At 43.4% G+C, this 24,000-nt stretch overlaps 1 protein-coding gene and 1 non-coding gene across 6 annotated transcripts in view; both read right to left on the minus strand.

The window, feature by feature from the left end:
* Positions 1–24,000, minus strand: part of CNKSR3 (CNKSR family member 3) — a 104,503-nt gene that overhangs the window by 60,438 nt on the left and 20,065 nt on the right. The window lies entirely within an intron of this gene.
* On the minus strand, positions 191–263 carry TRNAK-UUU (transfer RNA lysine (anticodon UUU)). Its single transcript has one exon. It is a non-coding gene; the product is annotated as a tRNA-Lys (tRNA).

Below are 24,000 nucleotides of genomic sequence, written 5' to 3' on the forward strand. Positions count from 1 at the left end.
CACCAGGTAGGCCTGTGGCTCTAACCTTAGGAGCTATGTGACCTCGAGCAGACCTTGTCCCCTGTTCTCCAGTGTGTAAAGGCAGGGGCTGGAAAGTTGACCCCATGGCCAACCAGCACTGAATTTCTACCACTCTGTAATCTTTTTTGCTTTTCTCTTTGGCCATGCCGCGCAGCTTGCAGGATCTTAGTTCCCCAACCAGGGATCAAACCCAGGCCCACGGCAGTAAAAGTGCCAAGCCCTAACCATTGGACCACCAGGGAATTCCCATACGGATCTATAATCTTCGGTCACTGCCTTCTTCCCATCTTCAAATTAATAGGATACCACCATCATCCAACCTCCTATTAACAGAAAGGGCAAGGGCCCAAATACCAAAGCCGGCTCCCATCCACAGGGCAGGTAGTTGACACTATTTGTACACAGTAACGGACACGAGGAAAAAATAGTACTTTTGAGGTTAATACCTTATAAGATCATATAGGCCCAGAATGAGGGCAGAATTCAAAAGTATACTTCTTGTTTTCGAATTAATAACATAATTATTACATAATTTAAAGACTGGCCCTCTGCTGGCTCAGCAAGCACTGACTCAGGATGTGGTGCGACTAGCCTCCCTGGATCCGCTCCCTTCTCATGAAGCAGGGCAGGAAGTGCCCGCTCTGTCTCCCTCAACGAGGGACCAGACGATGGCTACAGAGCTTTCTGAGATACACAAAAGAAAAAAATCTACACATGGAAACATTCACACTGACATACAGTACAAATTATAGATTTTAAGAGAACATTAAAGAAAGTCAAGGAAAAAAAAAAAAAAAAAAAAAAAAGAAAGTCAAGGGCCAGGGCTCCCCTGGTGGTGCAGTGGTTGAGAGTCCGCCTGCCGACGCAGGGGACACGGGTTCGAGCCCTGGTCCGAGAAGATCCCACATGCCGCGGAGCAACTAAGCCCGTGCTCCACAATAGGCAAAGCCACTGCAATGAGAAGCCTGCGCACCGCCACGAAGAGTAGCCCCCGCTCGCCTCAAACAGAGAAAGCCCGTGCGCAGCAACAAAGACCCAACGCAGCCAAAATAAATAAATTTATTAAAAAAAAAAAAGAAAGTCAAGGGCCAGACTGAGCCATAAAGCCTAAGCTCCCAGGATCCTCTCAGGTGTGGCATCAGGATACGGGAGGAAATGCAGGTGAACACCCTCCAAGAGGTCTGTATTTGGTGAACAAACAGAGGAGTTTCAGTCTTAAGACCTGCAAAATTGATGGCTTCAAACAAATTCTAAAGCCTTTAATGCAAAATAAAATAGGGTTGATTTCTCTCACCAAATACTATGGCTGAGAAGATATCAAGTTTTCTGTGATATAAAATTAAGAAGAAGAAACTTCTTAAAATTGGGAAAGATAAATATATAAAATTACAAACAGTTAAATGTCACTTACCACATGGCAGGCACCTTGCCAAAATTTAATATATATAAACCATTTAATCCTCCCAGTGTCCCCAAGATTGGGTACTATAAGTGTCCCACTTCGGAGCTGAAGAGCTGAGGCACAGAGAGGGGAGGTGACTTGCCCAAGGCCACACAGAGCCAGGCTGAGAGCCAGGGAGCTGGCACCAGGGTCTCTGCTCTTCACCACCATATAGTGTCTCTCCATCCTCCAGTGCAGAAGATTCACAGACATCCCTTTAAATGATCTAAAGAAAGTACAGTGTTATATACCAGGAAATTATTCACGTCATTTAAGCTGACTTAGTTTACTGTCTGTGACTACCATCAGAAATTTTAATGGTAATGTAAATATAAATGGCTCTCCCACCTAGATGGGTCGAAGAGAAAATTAAGGAACTTGGGACACCAATGCCTACAGGCTTGTTGTTGATAACATCTTGAGTTGCTTGAGTTGCTGTCCCAAGTTTCTCAACAGCACTCTAAAATACAGCTGAGATGGATTCTATTTTTTTTCTAGGAAATCTGAATTGAATTCTTTTCTAGTTCTTTCACTTTTGAAGGTGACTCTCGAAACTGGCCTTTTAGGCCAGCAGTGACTATAAGAGGGTGGTGATACACCAATAAAAATGACTGCCTTTAAAGGATTAAATATCTGCAGAATTCATAAAATTCTCTACATACCTATATTTCCCAGAGTAAGTTTTCAAAAAGTTGAATTTAGAAAGAGGCAAGCTATCTCTTTCCAGGATCCAATAAAAATAGGGAAGATTAGGGGGTATACTTCAAGATTTCCACATGCCATTAGCATCCCAGGAAAAGACAAAGGCAGAGAGAGAGAATACAAAAAAAAAAAAGAGAGAGAGAGAGAAAACAAGAAGTAGCTGTCAGTGCAGGTCAACACCAACCTGTATATCCTGAGGGCTACAGAAAAAAAAAAAAAAAGACATGCATCCCAGCATTCATAGCAGCACCATTTATAATAGCCAGGACATGGAAGCAACCTAAGTGTCCATCAACAGAGGAATGGATAAAGAAGATGTGGTACATAGATACAGTGGAATATTACTCAGCCATAAAAAAGAATGAAAAATGCCATCTGCAGCAACATGATGGACCAAGAGATTATCATACTAAGTGAAGGCAGTCAGACAGAGGAAGACAAGTATCATATGATATCACTTACATGTGGAATCTAAAAAAGTGATACAATGAACTTATTTACCAAACAGAAATAGACTCACAGACACAGAAAACAAACCTGTGGTTACCAGAGGAGAGAGGCGGGCGGGCAGGATAAATTAGGAAGTGTGGCAGATAAACACTACCATATATAAAATAGATAATAAGGACCTACTGTATAGCACGGGGAACTTTATTCAATATCTTGTAATAACCTACAATGGAAAAGAATCTGAAAAAGAACAGAGGGAGATATATATATGTATAACTGAATCACTTTGCTGCACACCTGAAACTATCACAACGTTGTAAATCAACTATACTTCAATTAAAAAAAAAAATCAGCCAAGTAAACCACAGGAGAAAAAAAAAAGAAAGAAAAGAAAAAAACCCGTGTGTGGTACGCTTTCTAGGCAGATAGCAGCTCAGTTCACTGGGCTCCTGTACTGATTTGCATCTACGATACACACAGAAAGAAGCACCCGCCCTCCAGAAGCACACGCAAGCATGAGCAAGGATGCTGCAAAAACCGGGAAATACCGTAAAACCGGAAGGTTCTACCACAGTCTGGGACCCAGGCTCTGCTCTCAGGGCAAGAATGGAGAACTCCCTGGGAGAAGCCTTTGTTGGGGAGCGATGGGACTGGGGGAGGGGGGCAGAGATGTCCTGAGCTGTTGTCCTCCACTTGTATTTTTTTACAAGGGGAAGAAAATGTGGAAGGGTTGCTCTATGAAAAGAGTTAACTGCAGGGCTTCCCTGGTGGCGCAGTGGTTGAGAGTCTGCCTGCCAGTGCAGGGGACACGGGTTCGGGCCCTGGCCCGGGAGGATCCCACATGCCACTGAGCAACTGGGCCCGCAAGCCACAGCTCCTGAGCCTGCGCTCTGGAGCCCGCGAGCCACAACTACGGAAGCCTGCACGCCTAGAGCCCGTGCTCTGCAAGAAGGGAGGGCACGACAGTGAGAGGCCCGCGCACCGCAACGAGGAGTGGCCCCCACTCACTGCAACTAGAGAAAGCCCATGCGCAGCAACAAAAAGACCCAACACAGCCATAAATAAATAAATAATTTTTTTAAAAAAGTTAACTGCAAAGAGAACATACAGTATAGGGAGGCACGGAAAAGCAAGGAGGCAGGTGAAGCTTTGAGGAAGAGGAATTGAGGTTCGACAGAGGCTCTGTTTCCACTGAGAGCCCCAGAGAGCCTTGACCATCAGCACCGAGACCGGTTCTTAAGGGAGACGGCAGCTACTGAAATCCTTTTCACGGAACCTCCTACCTCATCCTCCCCAAATGCCACTGCAGTCGCCACCAGCCACCTCCCACCCCGAAACTCACAGTATTTGACCCAAATCACCTCTATCCTTTCATCGGCCTGTTTCTTATTTTAGAATGCATGGCACTACCTAAAAAACAAAAGCTTTCTGCTTGGAAGTTCTGAAAGAATGACATCTTCCCTGGAACAAAGTATTCATTCCATCTGAGCCAACTCAGATCTATTTATTTAGCATCAAATAGACACTGCCCGACAGCACTTGTGTGTGTAGGGTTTGCAAATGCCTTCAGGGAGTCTCATGAAATATATGGTCAACAGGTGGTCCTGAGGAGGGCCAACAACTGGAGATGCCACCTTCTTCTCATGGTCATCACAACAACTGTTTAGTCACCCAAGCAAAAACCCCAGGTCAGATTCCTAAGAGGGAATCACTCAAAGTGATGTCGCAAAAGGCTTATGCCTGATAGGAAAATCACACCTTTAGAATGATATTTTTCTACTGAAAAAGAAGTACTTAATTTGAAATTTATTTTTATAATTGTTTATTTATACTATGTATAATACAACGTGTGTTATATCTATAGGTACATACACACACATGCTATATTATACATATATATATATATATAGGTATATACACATACACACACACACATACATACACACTGACAAAAAGTAGAAAATGACAGATGTGTGTACAGAAGAAGACCAGAACAATGATTTAAATTCAGGACTCAGAAGTCGATTCCTAGAAGGAGCACTAGAAACGCTGGGGCTATGCAGAACACTAGATGTTCATCTTTCTAGAAAAATCTTCTGCCGGATCTTTGCCTGGCTGACTTTTCTCAGGTCCTTCTGGTCTCAACTCAGATGTCACCTTTCAGAGAGGTGCTCCCTGACAATCCAATCTAAAAAAGTCCTTGGACATGTCTCAGTCCCTTCTGTCATACCACCTTCTTATTTTCTTCTTAAGGCATCACTCTTTGAAAGTACCTTGCTTTATTAGGCCAGTGGTCTCCAGCTGGGCCCCTCCCTCTAAACCATCTGCACCATAAGATTTAGGGTCCTCGTCTAGCCTGGCTCCAGCTCCAAGAACAGATTCTTACCCCTACGAGGCACTCAGTAAGTAACCGTCAAATGAATGGAGAATGAATGGATCCACACGTTCCAAACAAAACAACGGGAGGGCGTGAGGAAAGAACGAAAACACAGCAGGCATGGAGTCAGACAACCCGGCTTAAAATCCAGCTTGATTTCTGACTTGCCTGTGTGTCTAGGGCCAGTTACTCAACTTTCAGACTTTGGTTTCCCTAGATTTAAACTAAGATAACATGAAGTACTGTGTTTGAGAGTGCTTTGTAAATTATGAGGTATTCTATTATTGCTGTTTAAGACATCTTGAGTCAATATTTACAGTGGCATCAATGAAAAGGTTCATGAGAATACATCCTTACATAAGTGAGTTAATCTGGCAAGAGTGAGCTTTCTCATCTTCAACCCCATTTTGCAACTGTGACCTTGGCCTGCTACCTCTCAAGTGTGTGACAAGTTGTTTACAGATTACAGCAGAAAGTATAGCACAAAGAACTGGTTCAAGGCCCTACCTACTCTACCATCCAACTTCTGTAGTCTCATCTCCCCCATTACATATGAGTAATATATGTATTCATACATCCATATATATATTCAGTTAGGTATATGTATGTATATACACATACATGTGAATAGCCCACAGATCTCAGAGTACTACTGTGAAGATGGAGATGTAATGTTACACTTTGCACAGCATGTTAGAACTTACCCACGTTGGTCTGTGTTAGGATTCTGGCTCCAAAGGCCACGTGGGCACCACTGGGAAAAGCATAATCCTAATAACAGAGGGGCAATGTCATTCTACCGGCAGCAGTAGTAGTCAACACCGCCACGTAAAGCCTTCATATGGACAGCTACCCTTTTTTATGCTGCCCAATTTTATTATTAAGATACAATTCATGTATCATAAATTCTATGGTATTAGGAATTATATCCTAATTTTAAAAGTGTACGATTCAGTGATTTTTAGTATATTTAATAGCTTGTCCCTCAACCTTGTGAGGATACAAAGAAAAGTCTGCAACTCAGAAGAGGACCCTCACCCAACCATGCCGGCACCTTGAACTTGGACGTATGGCCTCCAGAACCGTGAGAAATAAATTTGAGCTGTTTATTAAAAAAAAAAAAAGGTTGTGTGACCACCATCTAATTTGAGAACATTTCCATCACCCAAAAAAGAAACCCCATACCCACTGGCAGCCACTCTCCATTCCCTCTCCACCCAACCCTTGCAGTCACTAATCTACATTCTACCTCTATTGATATGCCTGTTCTGGACATTTCCTGTAAATGGAACACTACAAGACGTAACCTTTTGTGTCTGGCTTATTTCACTTAGCATAACGTTTCCAAGGTTTATCCATGTTGCAGCATGACTCAATACTTCATTCCTTTTTATGGCTGAATAATATCTGTATGGATAGATACACTCTACATTTTAATCCATTCATCAGCTGATGGATGTATGGGTTGTTTCTACTTTTGGGCCATTATGAAGAACACTGCAATAGGCATTCGGGTACAGGCGTTTACCTGAACATAGGTTTTCAATTCTCTTGAGTATATACCTAGGAGTGAATTTGTTGGATCATAAGGTAACTCTACGTTTTAACTTTGTGAGGAACTGTCAAACTGTTTCCCAAAAAAATTGCACCGTTTTTCATTCCTACTCTCAATTTATGAGGGTTCCAACCTCTCCATATCCTCACCAACACTTACTATTATCCATCCTTTTGATTAGAGCCACAGTGAGAGTAACATAATATTTTATCGTGTCATCAGATTTTAACACCCAATTTTTATAGGCCCTCAGAACCAGAATACAAATGCCAGATAGCAGGAAAAAAGTCCAGATTACACCAAGGCAGTGTTCCCAAACTTCAGTCATTCAAGAACCACCTCAATGATTTTGTCAACTCTGAGTGCCATTTCTACTATTATGTGCTTTATTTTTTTAAAAATCAATTCATTTTTAACATCATTTTTGAAAAAGTCTGTAAATCACTGCTATAAATTAGTATCACTTGCCATACACAGAAAGTATCATAAACATAAGTATAATGAAAACAAAGCAAAGTTATTAATGTCTTAGGGCCTGCTTCTTGATGTCAAAAGGGAAATCATAAGTGACAGGTGTTGAAGAAAGGCTAGCTACAAACACAGTCTTCCCTTGACCTAGTCAGGCAGTCTAAAATCATCTCTAATACTATCATGGGCTCATCACTTTGCAAAACTCTGCTGTAATGTTTCAGGAAATACCTTTCCTGAAAGAGGTCAGAAAATGGGTTCCATTGAGATGATTATACTAGGGGAAGCAGCGGGGAGGGGTTTAAAGGACTGTTCCTTCACAGCTATCGTATTTTAGTAGCCCGTTACACTTGGCTGAAGGGTGTCCCTTCTTTGTGTTAACAAACTTCATTCAAATTTCCAAAAAGTTGGCCCATACTCTAGCTGCAAGCACCTGGCTCTCCAAGTTCCAACAAACAACAACTTACAGAGCAAATATACGTAATACAAATTAAAATAAAGAGCGCCTGCCCTTGAGCAGACAAGCCCAGACAGCGCGACCCGCAACGTGACAAAGTGCCTGGGTGAGCCTGACTGACAGCATTGGCCCCGAGTGTAATGAAAACACGACGCCTGACTGTGCTCAAGTACATTCAGCCTCCCTCTCCCAGCCCGACACACACACTATTTATGCACAAGTGAGATAAAAACAGTCAGTGACAGCATATTTAGGCACCCCCAGGTTTGCAAACTAATTATCATCTGTCATCATCCAAGCTTCACAGAACACTAAATAGCATCTTACATTAAGAGAATAAGAGTGAGTATTAAATCTGAAGGTTTCCCTTGCCTCCTTCCTTGGGCTCTCGTACTCAGCCCTCAGATCTCAGCTCAAACATCCCTTTCACTGGGAACATTTCCCTGGCCTTCAACACTAAATCCCCTTAGCATGTATCTCCTAGCACCTTTGCTTTCCCCTCATAACACATCCAGCTTTATAATGTAATATTTGCATGGCTGGTGTCTGTCTCCCCGGCAGGACAAGCTCTGTGAAGACGAAAACCAGGCTGGTTTTGTCCATCATCATACCCTCGACAGCTAGGACGTTTCTTGGCACAAAGTAGGTATTCAAGAATCATTTGTTGGGTTTCCCTGGTGGCGCAGTGGTTGAGAGTCCGCCTGCCGATGCAGGGAACACGGGTTCGTGCCCCGGTCCGGGAAGATCCCACATGCCGTGGAGCGGCTGGGCCCGTGAGCCATGGCCACTGAGCCTGCACGTCCGGAGCCTGTGCTCCGCAACGGGAGAGGCCACAACAGTGAGAGGCCCGCATACCACAAAAAAAAAAAAAAAAAAAGAATCATTTGTTGAATTAATGAGTCCAAAGATGTCAAAATTTTGTTGCACAGTGTAAAACTTGGTTATGTTTATAAGGGACCACCAAAAGTACATTTCAACAAGACCAAAGGGCACAGGGCAAGGGTTCTTCAACTAAGAGTTTCCTGCTACTGGACCTCAATCCAGTCCTTTCCATACAGTAGAAGCCTCCCTTTCTTCCATGTAACTTCCAAACAACGAAGTTAGGACTTGAGTCTGTCAATGAGCCTTTATGGGGGCCTGCTGGTCTGTCGGTAGAGGAGGAGTTGGTGACGAGGGAGGGAAAAAAAGGCAAGAAAACTAAAATTAACTGAGTGCTTACAATGTGTCACATACTCCTTCTTTACTCCACACAAAGAAAACCCTTTTTTATCACCATAATACAACTGAGACTTGTACAATGTAGTAACACGCTCAAAGTCACGCAGCTAATGAATGGTCAAAAAGAAGCAAGTGTCTGGTTCTTTGTGAGCTGAAGAAGTTACACAAGTGTCAGACAGATGATGCGAGTTGAGATAGGCCTAAAAGAAAGACAAAAGTGAGTTGAAAGAGGCAGGGGAGGGCATAATTCTACTGCTTACAAGAGCTGATGTTTATGGACCCTTTTCCACGTGCAGGCACAGGACTAAAGCATTTGACACACGTTACTTCATTGATTCTTCGTGTAAACTTTATGAGGTGGCGTTACTATTATCCCCATTTTGTAGAGGAAAACTGTGGCTTCAGAGAAGTGACCCAACCAAGGTGAAATAGTGGGTAAATGTCTGAGATATGAACCCAGGTTGTATGAGTTCATATCAGACCACCGACCCCTTCCTGAACCTCCCGCCATGATGCTGGGAGAGAACGGCGTGAACTAGGGCCCAGAGAAGGAATGAGGAAATTATGCAAAGAATGCATTCAGTGGTGCCTACTGTATGTCCGGACAAGGCACGGAGTGTGGGGAGCAGTGCTAAATCACGTGGCCCCTGCTCTCTAGGAGTTTATACGGATGGAAGCCAATGAAGATACACAGGTCTGAAGAGGGCAGGCTCTGAGGACTTCCCTGGTGGACCAGGGGTTAGGACTCCAAGCTTCCACTGCAGGGGGCGCAGGTTTGATCCCCAATCGGGGAACTATGATCCCACATGCCACCTGCTGGAGCAAAAAACAACAAAAAAAGAGTGAACCCAGATTGCCTGGGTTCAAACACTGATTAACTGTGCAACGTTGGGGGCTGAAATAAAGAAAATGGTCTCATATAAATAAAGTCCTTAACACATACCTGGCACACACGCAGCATAAATAAATGTGTCTGTTATTACTCTAAGAACTAATGAAAAACAAGGTTAGATGGAAAAGGTACGGCCAAATCAAAGGATTATGGAAGGACAGAGGTGTTCAGTGGTATCTAAAGAATGTGCAAGCTGGATAGGGCTAACCAAAGTCAGAAAGCTTCTGAGCAATCCGTTCATGACATGGTGTGAGCCCCCCGGAGACGGAGACGATAACATCGCAAGAGAAAGAAACGGACAGGATCAGATGACGGACTAGAAATGTCACGTGAAAGGCAAAAGTTAACCAAAGACGACACCAAGGGTTTGAGCTGGGTTAACTGTAAGAATTCAAACGCTAACCAGATAGAAACAGCAACAGGGAAAGGCAAACAATTGAGATCTGTACCTCAACTCAGATCTGTATCTGAGTTGAACTGTACCTCTAATTGAGTTAGTAAGCGGACACAGCCTGTGGGCATCAGGAGCTCAAGGCCCTGAGGAAGGGCTGGCCCGAGGAAATTACCAATGACTGAGCACACGCTATGTTTATATAGCACATGGTCAAATATAACTCTCATGTATTCTTCCGAGGAGTCCACAGATCGGTCATTCTTCCAAGGAGTCCACAGATTGGTCTTATTATCTCCCTTCCTTTTAGGAGGAAGCTGATGTTACAGGGAGTAAGAAAGCTGCTGAGGATGACACAACTAGAAAGTGGTAGAACTGGTCTGGAGACCAGTTCATCCAACTCCAGAACCCATTGTCTTCCCACTGGGAGGCTCAGAGAGAGAAGTCTTCTTCTCGGGAAGAGAGCAGAACAGAGTTATAACACACACCTGGCCTTTCGGCACCCCCCACCCCCCATCCCAGGCAGTCTTCTCCTCTTGGCCAGCCTTCTCTCCCCTTCTGCAATTCAGCAATTGTACTCATTCATCGAGATCCAACAGTCACCCTCCCATTCCATGCGGTTTTCACAAATCACCCTCCTCCCCACGTGGACGTGATCACCTACCCCAACTCCCGTGGCCCTTGCTGTCCACCCCGCTCTCCTGGCACGTGCAGACAATACGCTGATCTGGCCACGATGTGCCACCCCACAGATGGACACGGCTGATTCTGCTACTGGGCCTTCCCTGGGGCTGCTTCATTCCCCTCAGTTCTATCTGGGTTGCCTGTATTCTCAGTTAAAGGTCAACCTTCTGGAGAAAGGACTCTTGTTCAGCCCTGGACTTTCTAGGGGTGTACTACGCTGCTGCATCCCCTGACAAAATCCAAGTACTGTAGTTGTTTCTCTTCCACTACTTCCTTTTCCAAACTAGGATTTAAATTTCTAGAAAGAAGGCACTCCCTGTGTTGTTCCCAGTGCCTTACATACGACAGATGCCCAGTAAGTAATCAAAGATGATGACAAACAAACTTTAGTATAGGAACACCTCCAGTGACCTCACCTCATACACCCTGGACCCAAAGGGAAGAGAGGAGGCCTCTGGACAGACACTATAAGAGGCTTGGGGATTTTTCTTTCACTTCGCAAAGCCAGCATCATTGACAGTAGAAGGGGAGATATTCTAATCTTTTTTTTTTTTTCAGATACGGATAGTTTAATGTTAGGAAGACTTGAAAAATACAAAATGAGTCCTCCTTCTTTGAAATGTTAAAGATATAATAAAGCCTGTGCAATAAAATCCGTTCACTTGACTTACACAGGCCTTCTCAGTCTCCCCCCCTTACTCTCATTTTACAAAGCGAGTAAGCTATCTTGTTTCCCAGGCTTCAAGAGACAAGTTGAGTGAATTCAAGAAAGGCACACGTGGGTATGCTGCTAGAAGCACCCACTACCTAAAAACTAAGGGCAGTAATGTTGAAAACATGGCATTCTGGGGTCACTTGGCAAGACACTCCAAAGTGCCAATACAGTATCACATACTTCAATCATTGTGCAAAATTCTTTCTTTCCCAAGAAAGGAATGTTGAGTTCACTCTGCTTATGAGCACAAGAAAGTAAATAATTTTAGAAAGATTTCCATCCAAAACTGAAGAGAAAAATTTTAAATATCCAGGTCTTAAAGTGATGAAGTTCAGTTACCAGGAAAAGTTATATATGGGGAACTGTTCATTCTCTCTTCAAGCCCAGCCAACAGGATGATACATCATATCAATTCTCTCAGAAGAACTGCAGAATGTCCACTTTCTTATCTTATTTTTAACCTTCCAGGCAACCTAACTAGTGTGACCCAAACAGCTATGAGGTCAGCCATCTTGAAACTATTAAACCTATTTTTACATAAAGAATCCATTTTATATCAAAGCATTCAATGCATTGCAAAGAAAGATCATTCATTAAGATTTCTCAAATCTATCATGGAAGTAGCAATAAATGAAGAAAATGATTATCACATATGACATCGTGACATCTGCTGGAATGCCTGGGCAGCTACTGGGTTTGTAGAATAGGGAAAAAAGATTCTCGGAGCGTCTCTGTAATGTTTAGCAAAGTTTCCAAACATGTGCCATAAAATGAGATTGACACTGGCTACTGATAATTAACCAGGTCGGCAAAGCTGGGCACCATCCAAGGTAGCCAAGGAGTAAGATCAGTACCTCCTTCCTTCTCCTGCCCCCCGTATGCACCAAGGAGCTCGCTTCCTAAAGACCTGTCATCGGCTATAGCGACATTCACACTGAGCTTCCTAACACCCCAATGGACTCATGGGACCCCACCTCCACTCCCACCCCTATTTAGCATCTGCAGTGGTTCTCCAGCCCTCAGAGGATGAAGCCAAACTCTATAACATCACTGATGCCAGGCACTGGGGACACAGCCATCCACCCAGAAGAAAGTCCCTGCTCTCCTGGGGTCTTCATTCTAACAACGGGGCCCAGACAATAAACTCACAAGCCTAAAACAGGTCAGGGGTAAGTGCTAGGAAGAAGGCTAAAGCAGGGAAAGGAAATAAGAATGATCCTAGTCAGAGAAGGCCTCTCACACGAGGGGAGCAAAGTCCTGAAGGCGACAGCACGACCCTACGACCTGCAGAGGCCTCCGGAAGTTGGCCCTGGGCTTCCTGGGCGCGCCCCTCCCCTGCTTTCTCCCTCCTGCGTGCGACTACTCCGGCCTCCCTGGGCTGGGATTCCTTCTCCCAACACCCTGCTGCTTCACAGATCTGAGCCTCTGCATTTGCTCTTCTTCTGCCCGCAATGCCGACCACACTCCTCTCTGATCCGGCAAATTCCTCCTGATCTTTCGAGATTCACTTGAAGCTTCTCTTCCTTTAGGAGGCCGTCTCTGGACACCGGTCATCCAGCACCTCCCACCCCAGCCAAGTTCATCACCCACTCCTTCCTGCCATCTGGACCAGGTATTTTGACTCATGTCTCTGGCTCCTGAGTAAAAGGGAGCTACTTAAAGGCCAGAGGGTGACACTCATCCCTGTATCCCCAGCACCTGGTCCTTCCAGACAGCTGTACCTTAAGGACTCAGGTAATGCATGAAAGAAATGTATGTCCTCTTTCTACAATTTCCATCTTTGAAAAGATCTGCCCGTGAGGAAAGCATAAACCCATGAATGCCCTTTTATTGAAAACTCTCTTGGTAAAACGGACTTTTTTTTTCCCCGAAAGCTGCACGTTTTAAAAGTCTTTTTGGGTTTTTCGTCCCATAAAATGATCTTGACACCTAGCCATGCGTCATGGCAATGAAGCAGCTCTAACTCTGCAGTTGGAAAAACATTACACTGTGAAGGAAGAGCCGCTATCTGCCAAGACACTTTACAAGGATTGCCAACGATGCAGTGAGAATGCGGTGTTGGACCCAATGAAAGCAGCTAATCCTCTCTTTTATAGCCTGGGATCCTTTTCACCAGACTTTCTTTTTTAGGAGGATAAATTGTTCAGAAATGCGGAGGAACACATACTTTTTTTTTTTTTTTTTTTGGTTCTTCTTTTTGTACAATTAAACTCTGGACCTTTAACGACTCGGCCTACACCTTCTCCATCCTCATGGTACCCAAGCAGTTGAGGAGAAGGAAAAACAAAAAAAGGCAGAGAGCAGGACACAAGACATATGGGTCTTGATAAAGAAGACAAATTCAGGGTAAAAAACTCTTCGTTCAGTGAAAATTCCTCTACCCTATTTTAGTTTCCATTTGGTTTTTAGGGTTGGGCAAACCAAAGTTTTCGAAAGGAGAGCCTCCTGCTTCAACGTAAGGATGCTGGGTTCAGAGCCAGATCTCACGAGGACCGGCCTAAGCCACACTGCCAGCTATTCTGCTGTTCTGTTCAAGCCCCGAGTGGAGCTCTGAAACTGAAGACCCTTTAAAAGTAACAAAGGAAAACAACTCAGCGGCTCCATCCCAACTCAAGCACAAAAGAAAGAGGGGGAAGAAATCGTTTCCATATTTCACATAAACACAGATCTTACTGTGGCGGTGAGGAATGCATGAGTCAAGCCGGGGCTGACAGAGATCACCACACAAATTGAGCCCCCTGCTGAAGATTAATACGGAGATGTACAACCCACAACTACAGCAACGACCATCCCTATTGCGAAAAGTTTGTGTTCACGCATTTCAAAATGGCTTTTTAAAAACTGAAGTGTCCTTTTCTGTGGAATTCTAACTTCCTCAGTCTAGAGGAAGCACCTGGAAGAGACTTTCAAATGTAAAACCTGTGCCAAAGTAATCTGAGATTCTGTACATGCAACTCACTGTAACTCTATATTGTTGGTTCTCCCAGCCCCCAGACTCCTTCACTCTGTGGTTAAAACTAGTTCTGCCCTTGCACAGATCTGGGGTTTACTGCACTGCGGAGGTCAGGGCGTGGGAGGGACGGAGGCAAACAGATGGCAGAATGGCTGCAACTCCAGAAGGGTAATTTTTGGAGAAGTCAACTTTCTTTCTGTTGACTGTCAACAAAAGAAAGTTATCCCTGGTGAACGAGAACCAAGCACCAGAATGTCCGGGGCTGGGACCATCTCATTTCGGGACACGGAATACGAAAGAAAAAGAAAGGAAGAAAGAAATCACCCAAGTACCATTTCCTAGGCCTTTCTGTAGTCCCCAGCATGGGCTGGGAACTCACTCCCAGGGTCTGATTAATTCTCAGAAGGACCACATGACGGATTATGATCCCCGTTTTGCAGATGAGGAAGGAAGCTCTGAAGGGCTAAGTGTGCAAGGTTATCCCACCAGAGAAAGCACTGGAGTGAGAACTCTGCACAGACTTCTCTGCTCCGCCCCAGGCTGGCTCCACCTTCTCCCGGCAGCAGGTGACAGCATGGGAAGCTCCCTTCCTGCAGTGTGACCTCCCCAGGCAAGTAATGCCCTCGAGTGTGGAAGGGTCTCAAGAGCAGGATGGATCCAGGGAAACAGAGCTGAGGACCTGACTGGTCCTCGATGTGATCAAACTGGCGGATGTTTAAGTGATGCTTAAGTGAAGAAAGGCAGTGGGTGAAAAAACAAAAACAAAAACAAATGTGTGAGCCTGTCCCTATTAGCCACAGCGACATGACACCACGGAGCTGGAAAGAGCAATTTCACAGCCAACAGAAGAAATACCACGTTCCCAGCCTCTTAATCTCCCACAAACCCCAACCTCCCTGAAAGCCGGATTAAAACAGTTCACTGCGCGCGTGCCATTTTATCTAGAGATTACGATTTCTTTATAAAGCCACGACATCGAGAAATTTGAAGGTCATTTTGATGCTTATTTGATAACAGTTCGTTCCGGTAAAAGATCTGAGGAACTTTCCCTGAAAGTCTATCTCTCCTCTAGAATTTCCCTCCTTAAGGCAGCAACTGGCCACGTGAAATATAAGAGACCCGATGCCTTCAAGAGAAGAGATGAGGAAAATAGGCACCCATTGCCATGTGTCCTCTATAATTACATCAGCTTTTTGGATTTTGTGATTTTATACGTGCCTGCGTTGTTATTTTTAAAAGAGGCCTGATGACCAGATTCTGGCCACTTTCAAAGCACTGAAGAAAAAGAATGATAGCAGGTGGTTGGCAAATTGTCAAGCCAAGAAAGCGTCTTCCCCTTTTGTCTAAACAACGTGTACCAAGGTTACAACGACGGCATTCCAACAGCTCCTGGGACAACTGCTGTTGCACTTTGGGGAGCAGACACAAATGCCCGTGGTCTGTTTGGGTTTGGCAAGCTCAAATGTACAATTTTAGCAAGATGTCACCGACTGCTTCCCATGTCAGCAGCCCATGAATATATCAAAACAATGACCTGTCCCATTTCTCCTTTCAAAGGGTTCCCCCTCACCAATTCTGGGTCCCACTTCTCTGGGTTAAAATTCAAAGTCCGCTTGTCTTTTGGGTCAACTTCTCTTAAACAAGCTTTACAAGTTTATAAAGCAAGCTTTGGAGAAAGATTCAAGTCCCACATTCTCCTGATGCCTCAGTCGGAGATCTCAAAGATTATATATCAGGCCACCTCTCACTTTAATATGATTCTGGCAAGAAAAGACTAAAGGTGTGCTTGAAGCAGAGCTGGTGTCACAGTAATAAACTCTCAGAGCAAGAGATCAGTTCTCTCTTGTCAGGCTGATCCAAGATGTTTTGCCAGGTGCCAGCCAGTCTGCCGTAAAACATCCTGAATCCTTGTTCGGTACCCATGTGCGTAAACCATCACACCCTCCTGTTCCACAGAGGCACCCATATTTCCATACAGCCATTCCTGAATTACTGACAAAGGTAATTAAGTTTGATTGTATAAAAAATTACTTCTGCAATGGTTGAGGATTATCTAAATAGAGTGATGTGGAAAGACCTTTAAGACAGTATGAAACTTAAAAAGAAACTTTGGATCAGATTCAAGCTACATGTGAATCCATTTATGTAAATGAAAATAATTATACATTAATCTGTATAAACATGTATGCAAATGTCTAGGAAGGATTCTGGAAGGTGCTCACACCCAACTCTGAAAAAAGTGAAGAGTTTAAATGAGATATCATCTCACACCAGTCAGAATGGCCATCATCAAAAAATCTACAAACAATAAATGCTGGAGAGGGTGTGGAGAAAAGGGAACCCTCTTGCACTGTTGGTGGGAATGTAAATTGATACAGCCACTGTGGAGAACAGTAGGGAGGTTCCTTAAGAAACTAAAAATAGAACTACCATAGGACCCAGCAATCCCACTACTGGGCACATACCCTGAGAAAACGATAATTCATAAAGAGTCATGTACCAAAATGTTCACTGCAGCCCTATTTACAATAGCCAGGACATGGAAGCAACCTAAGTGTCCATCATCGGATGAATGGATAAAGAAGATGTGGCACATATATACAATGGAATATTACTCAGCCATAAAAAGAAGTGAAATTGAGATATTTGTAGTGAGGTGGATGGACCTAGAATCTGTCATACAGAGTGAAGTAAGTCAGAAAGAGAAAAACAAATACCATATGCTAATACATACATATGGAATCTAAGAAAAAAAAAAAGGTCATGAAGAACCTAGGGGTAAGACGGGAATAAAGACACAGACCCACTGGAGAATGGACTTGAGGATATGGGGAGGGGGAAGGGTAAGCTGTGACAAAATGAGAGAGTGGCATGGACATATATACACTACCAAACGTAAAATAGATAGCTAGTGGGAAGCAGCCGCATAGCACAGGGAGATCAGCTCGGTGCTTTGTGACCACCTAGAGGGGTGGGATAGGGAGGGGGGGAGGGAGGGAGATGCAAGAGGAAAGAGATATGGGAACATATGTATATGTATAACTGATTCACTTCGTTATAAAGCAGAAACTAACACACCATTTTAAGCAATTATACCCCAATAAAGATGTTAAAAAATTAAATAAATTAAAAAGTGAAGGGTCTAGCAGGAAATTAGATTTTTAAAAATTATCTATTTTTTTAATTACTCTAGATAACTTTCTTGTAATACTTTACAAGAAAGTATTTCTGTATGATTGGACAAATAAAAATAAAATCTGCAGACAACAGAAAGACAATGGGGGGAGGGGTACATATATGAAAACAAACCACATTCCACAGCTCCCAGTGTTTAATCAGAGAGGACTTTCCATTAATATTCTCGTGATTACCACGTTGCTCCATGAGGCTGCATTTCTGGCTGCCACGTTAGGAGCAGCTGTTTCCTATCATTCATTATCTGTTTCCTCCAAGGCCGTGAAAACTGAAAGGCAGTTGTGTCTGGTTCCAGAAGCTGACCATGTAAACCTGCCTCCACTCCTTCACCCCAATGGCACCATGGAGGAAGGGCAGGAAGGCTCCGGACAGAACCTGTTGCCTTTACATTTCTGAGTCCAAAGCAAAGCACTATTCCTGAACTTTCTTCCCTGATCACACCTGAGTCACAGAGCCTCCAGGCACCTGGCAGTCCACACTCGTCACCGCCTCTCCACATCATACCTACTCAAAGACATTTCATGTTCTTTAGCCCGAAAGAAAACAGAGGATCACTGATGAACTTTCAACACCTCTCTCCATTCTGAAACAGGTTGGAGCAGGTGAACGATGTGAGTACAACCTATAGACGTCAGCAGGGGGCCATGATCCCACCACCAAGTTCACCCTCCAGCACTGCCAATGGACTGGTTTTTAGTCTCCCAAATCTCTTCACCTAGAGGAATCCATCTTCAACCCCAATCTGGCTGGCAAAGTCCCCTTTATCCTTTAAAACCCTCTGCAAACTGCCCCCTAAACTACATGCGCACGAACACACACACACACACACACACACACACACAATGCATTCTATGCTCCTCTGAATGGCTCCTAGACCTGTAAACATGTCCATCATCGAATGCACCACACAGTACGGTATCATAATCAGTGTTGCCACCTACCTCCCTGCTAGATGGAAAGCACCTCCCCACTGGATCCCCCATAAGCCAACACTGAGTCTGCATCACAGATGGTTAACCAGGCTCACTGCGTGCCCTGGATGGCAGTACAGACGGGCAAGTGACGCTCCACACTATGCTGGTGGGTGGGACCTACAAGGCCAATAAGTTTTATAGGATTTGGGGGTAGAGGGCAATTCGGGTAAGGCTGGGAAAACAGTATAATCAGAAACATCCAGAACCGCGAGTCTGGAGAATTCCATTCCAGTCTGGGTCCTGCCATTCCATCTTAGCCGTGGAACTCTCTGGGCCACAGTTTCTTTAGCGTTAAACTGAAACAATTTATTCACTCAAAAGAACACGTATTTGGGCTGCGTGACCTACGGTTATCACCAACACTCAAGATTAGATAGTCAGCGATGGGAAAGAAACGTGGAAATCAGAGTGTTGGAACCACAGCCCGAGGAAAAATGCCCTTGCCTTTCCCAATAGAAGTCAAGAAACACCCCAATTTTCCCAATACACAGGCCGTCTTCCAGTTCACAAACCGAAACAAGATGAACATCTTAGCATTTCCAAACACGTAATAGTTCTTCACTAGAAAGATCCTCCTGGTCTCCCTTATCTCAAACCTAATATGATTTTCCCCTACACCTTCCGCCAAACAAAATGAAGAAAAAATATGAAAATAAATCGCTAATATCTTCATTGCGGCAAAGTCCTCTGTTGCAATTTTAAGCAGCAAAGGACACTGACAGTGAACCCTGGGTCTTTAAGGCTTGTAAACAGATGGTAATGTAGGCACCCAGGCTGCTCCCAGCCTGACTGCTTCAGGCCCCTGGATGGGGGATTTTTAGCTTGAGTCATCACCCCTGCTTTCTTCGAGGGCAAAACTGCAGCTCCCCGGAAGACAGTGCAGCCGATTAACACAGAGTTTTAACTCTCTCTTTATGGGATTTTCGGTGGATTTTTTTTCAACTTTTAAATTCAGTGTACACTGTATAGCACAGGAAACTATACTCATTATTTTGTAATAATCTATAAGGGAAAAGAATCTGAAAAAGAATACATATATATGTATATATATGTATATAAAACTGAATCTCTTTGCTGTACACCTGAAACTAACACAACATTGTAAATCAACTATACTTCAATTTTAAAAACAATCTTTTTTAAATTTTCAATGTATAAGCTAAAAATGGATAGCATCTATAATATGCTGTGCATTCATTCATTAACAATGGATTGCATCTCTCTACACAGAGTTCTGAAGCTGTAATGCGGGAGGGAGGGGGGAGTAGTATAGGTAGCTTACAAACACATATTTTTAAAGCAATAATAAATAGAAACTAATTAAGCAAGTATATTAAGTTGGAAACTGATCGAGAAGAAATCATGTGACAGTTTCTCAAGGGGGAAAGGGCCTTCTCGGGCTAATAGAGATTAATCTAGTTTTAAGACAATTTGTCTACATTCAACACTGCTGAAATCCTGTTCCGGAAGCAGGTACACATGGACTAAAATATAAAAACACTTATTCCCTCAGCTCAAGGACGTCTTACAAAAAGTACTCCATCTATAGATAAGCAAGTCAGGTAAACTCTGAAGCTCTTTCTTTCACTCCCTATGCCTCCCAAAGAAACATCAGGGATGAGTCTTGCCCATAAACCCGGGTCTGCTCTAGCACTAACGGCAGACTCCACATCACTCCAGGTGCCTACCTGCAAAGGTGCCTCTTTGAGACTTGTGTGGACCATTCTTTCTCCCTTTGCAGGTGTAACCCTAAATAAAAGTCCTTGGAGAAGTCTGCAACTTTCTGAGGTTTTGAAACTGAGGGAATCAACTCTGGTGACTAAAGAACAGAAGTAATCGCCATTCTGACAGCTATTCCCACAGTGCTTACAGGAGCACATCTTACGAAATAACTTCTTGGCTCCCAAGAAGAAATCGGGCTGGTTTCCTTAATTGGACTTGGTGAGACAGACTGCCTTCCATCGGGGGCTAATGGGCCAGTTGATCACAGAAGATGATTACTCAGAGGAACACACACTACACCAGGGACACACCCAGGGATTACTGTCACACCCACCGGTTATCGAATGCCACAGCAAAGCAGGAAATGGAATAAGCCTCCGCGGACATTAATTGTGATAAAACAGGAAATACAAACTTGAAGGGCCTGACTTTGGCGACAGCCTTCCCTCTGACTTTTAGTGACTGTATTCTACAGATTACTATTAGCAGCGGTCAAGCCTCAGAACACTATGTTAGTGGAATAACCAGGGAGAGAGATTTAAGAAGTCATCCATATCTTACAATTTAAGAGGTATAATTGGCACCTCCCCTTTTTAATGCCATGTGATGTCGACACACTCCCCAAAGGGTATGTGAGCCAATCTTTCTCTTCACCATTCTTCTCACTGAGCTGTAATTTACCATCTGTAAAAGGAAGCGTATGTGTTCACTTTGAAACTATTCTGTCAGAAATGTGAAAATTTTTCCCCAGGATATCCCTGTAATGGATGCAACAAAACAACGGCTAGAGTTTTTTTCAGCACTTACTATATGCTATACAGTTTATTTTACCATTTATTGTGGTAACTGCTTCACCTGCATTATCTCACTGAATCCTCAACATAAACCCTCAAAGTTTAGTAACGGCATGACCCCAAATTTAAAAATAAGCTAGTTGACTAAGCAATGCATACAAATTGGCCAACATCACACATCTAGTAAGCGACTGGTAAAGGATCCAAACGTAAGCGGCCAGCCCTGGTCTTAACCACCATGTACTACCGTAGCGGCCACAAATGTTTTTAGAATGAGGAATGGCCCAAACACAAACACACAAATTTAGACAACCGTAACAGACAGAAAAGAGAGAGACTATGAATGGATACGTGAATACCTTTTCTCTCCAGGCAAAATCCTTAAAACAGTTACTCCTCTGTTGCAGGCAATTAACTACAGGCATCCAATGTAGACACATTCCATTGAGACCCATGATTTTTAAACACTAATTCCAACTTTGTTAGGGAGACTCCCAGGTTTTACTTTCTCCCCCATCAAGTGCTGACCAAAGGCCTTTATTGCACGAGCCCTGATTTGTGCAGATAAACAGACACCATCCCTGACCACCTCAAGTGCAAATGTTAATCCTGTCACTGGGCTTTGGAACGAAAATGTTTGTTTGGGTTTTTTTTAAAGAGAAAAAGAATGTTAACTGCATGGAACAAAAAAACCAAAACAAAACAACTCTATTCCTTACATCTCACTGCAACAATATGTTACTTTCATTATATTGTATCTTTGGATCTATAAAAAGCAAACAAAACCAACAATTATAATAAAAAGATCTATAATATGAAGTCTCCTTTTATAAGAAAAAATCTTGTAATGTTTTTAGAACATTATAGTCATTATAGTTACCACCAAGGATGATAATTACGTACCTTAACCCACAAAACTGTTTTTAGATCTTCTGGTGACAATTAAGTCATTATAAGAGACTGATTTCACGACGCTCATCACTTGCAGAAAGTCTACCACAACTACATTTAATAAGATAGCTTTCTCTTAGGTCCTCAGCATTCTCCCTGAATTCCCAAGGTTGCTGCTAGGCATTTATGCTTTTCTTTTTTTGTTGTTATTAGTTAGTCTTAAATGTTTCTTTTCTCCCTGATTCATTAGAACATGATTTTAGGAGATGGAATTTCTACAGCTGAGCTGGAACATTACATCTTATCTAACATTAAGTTAGTTTTAAAATCAGAAAATAGGAAAAAGGTACCAATAGGCATGCTACCTTAATAAGATACTTTTTTAATTTTTATTTTATATTGGAGTAGAGTTGATTGACAATGTTGTGTTAGTGTTAGGTGTACAGCAAAGTGGATTCAATTATACATATACAAGTATCTATTCTTTTTCAAAGTCTTTTCCCATTTAGGTTATTACAGAATATTGAGCAGAGTTCCTGTGCTATACAGTAGTCAATCAAATACTTTTGCGATATCCATTCTAGGGCTTTTTTTAAAAAAGATGAAGGAAAAACAGAAACAGCCTCAGTGATGCAAGAAGAAGTTATCAAACAGAATTTCAAATTGCTAAACTATACAGAGAAAGGTGTTAAACTGATTAAAGTAATAGCTATAAATATCCTCCAAGGGACCACACACTCAGAAATCATGGGGAAGGAGCGAGGCGGACACAGAAGCAGAAAAACTGCCTGGTTTTTTTAAGTGGTAACTACTAAAAAGTAAAAATTTACCTTGTTAAATTATTTTTAAAACCACATTCCCCTGAACTGTCACTGTGGACGGCTGAAGGTGGAAGCTTTCCCAGAACTGAGTATATGTTTAATCCTGGGAATGGTGTGGCAATGGCAACCACCCACAACAATCTGGGAAACAACGCAGAGCCAGAGAAAGGGCAGCCACGCCCTGCAGAGGTGGGTCCTCAGGTTTTTTTCATCCTATCATAATCTAGCCCCATTAGTTTTAAGTATAATCTGTGCGTTCTTCCAGAGTCCAGGACCTCAGACATGAAGACCCATGCAGCTGCTTCTGGATCTGGTAGAGCCAGTATGATTCATCTGGGCCTGGGTCTGAAATGCTCAGAGTATATATTTTTAAGATTTCGGTACACCATGCACCAAGCTAAAAGTGGAAATGGGAGTAGGGGGCAGTGTTTCTTACATGCTCCAGCATCCTTCTGGGGTGGCAAGAGTGGGGAGACTTCCAAACACTTGGATTGGGACTTCCCTGGTGGTCCAGTGATTAAAACTCTGGGCATCCACTGCAGGGCTCGATCCCTGATTGGGGAGCTAAGATCCCACACGCAGGTGTGGTCAGAAAAAAACAAACAAACGCTTGCATGTTATTTCTGACCACTTCTAGAGCATACATTCCTACAAATGCTCTGCTATTGTTTTGGCTCAACCACTAGAGTGAAGACTCTGAACATATAAAGACTACATTATATGCGGAGCTAGGAGCGATGGTTAATCATTGATCAGTCACGGGCAGCAGACGGCAGGTGCTAACACACAGGACACCCACAGCTCCAGGCGTGACCTCCAGGCCACACCCCCTCAGCCCTCACTTCCCGCAGCAGCCTCCTCTGCAGACACCTTTCCTCTCCGGTCCTCACCGCCTTCTCCCTCTCCCACCTGCACTGCCTGGCAGCCCAAACTCCTCTCTCTTTTTTTCACTCTAGTCAATGTTTTAGTAGTTCCTCCTTTTTTCAATGAAGAGGTTTTATGTTTCCTTATGCTATAAAAGTCCAGTCAATTTCACATTTCACAGATCAAAGGAAATAAATACTCAGGAAGTCAAGTTAAGTTTTGCACAGAGCCTTTGACTGGTTTTTCTCCTTGAGATTCAGGGGCTTCCCCTACAGTAGAAGGCCCAGTTCACTCCAGGTCTAAAACCCAGTAGACTGCCATGTTCCTTAACAGAAAGGCAGGTGCCACCCTAATAGAATCCTGAATCAAGTAACATTCAGGAGCCTGAAAAAATTCATATACATATGTGTATAGT

The sequence above is a fragment of the Globicephala melas genome, chromosome 14 (assembly GCF_963455315.2).
Source record: "Globicephala melas chromosome 14, mGloMel1.2, whole genome shotgun sequence".
NCBI lineage: Eukaryota > Metazoa > Chordata > Mammalia > Artiodactyla > Delphinidae > Globicephala > Globicephala melas.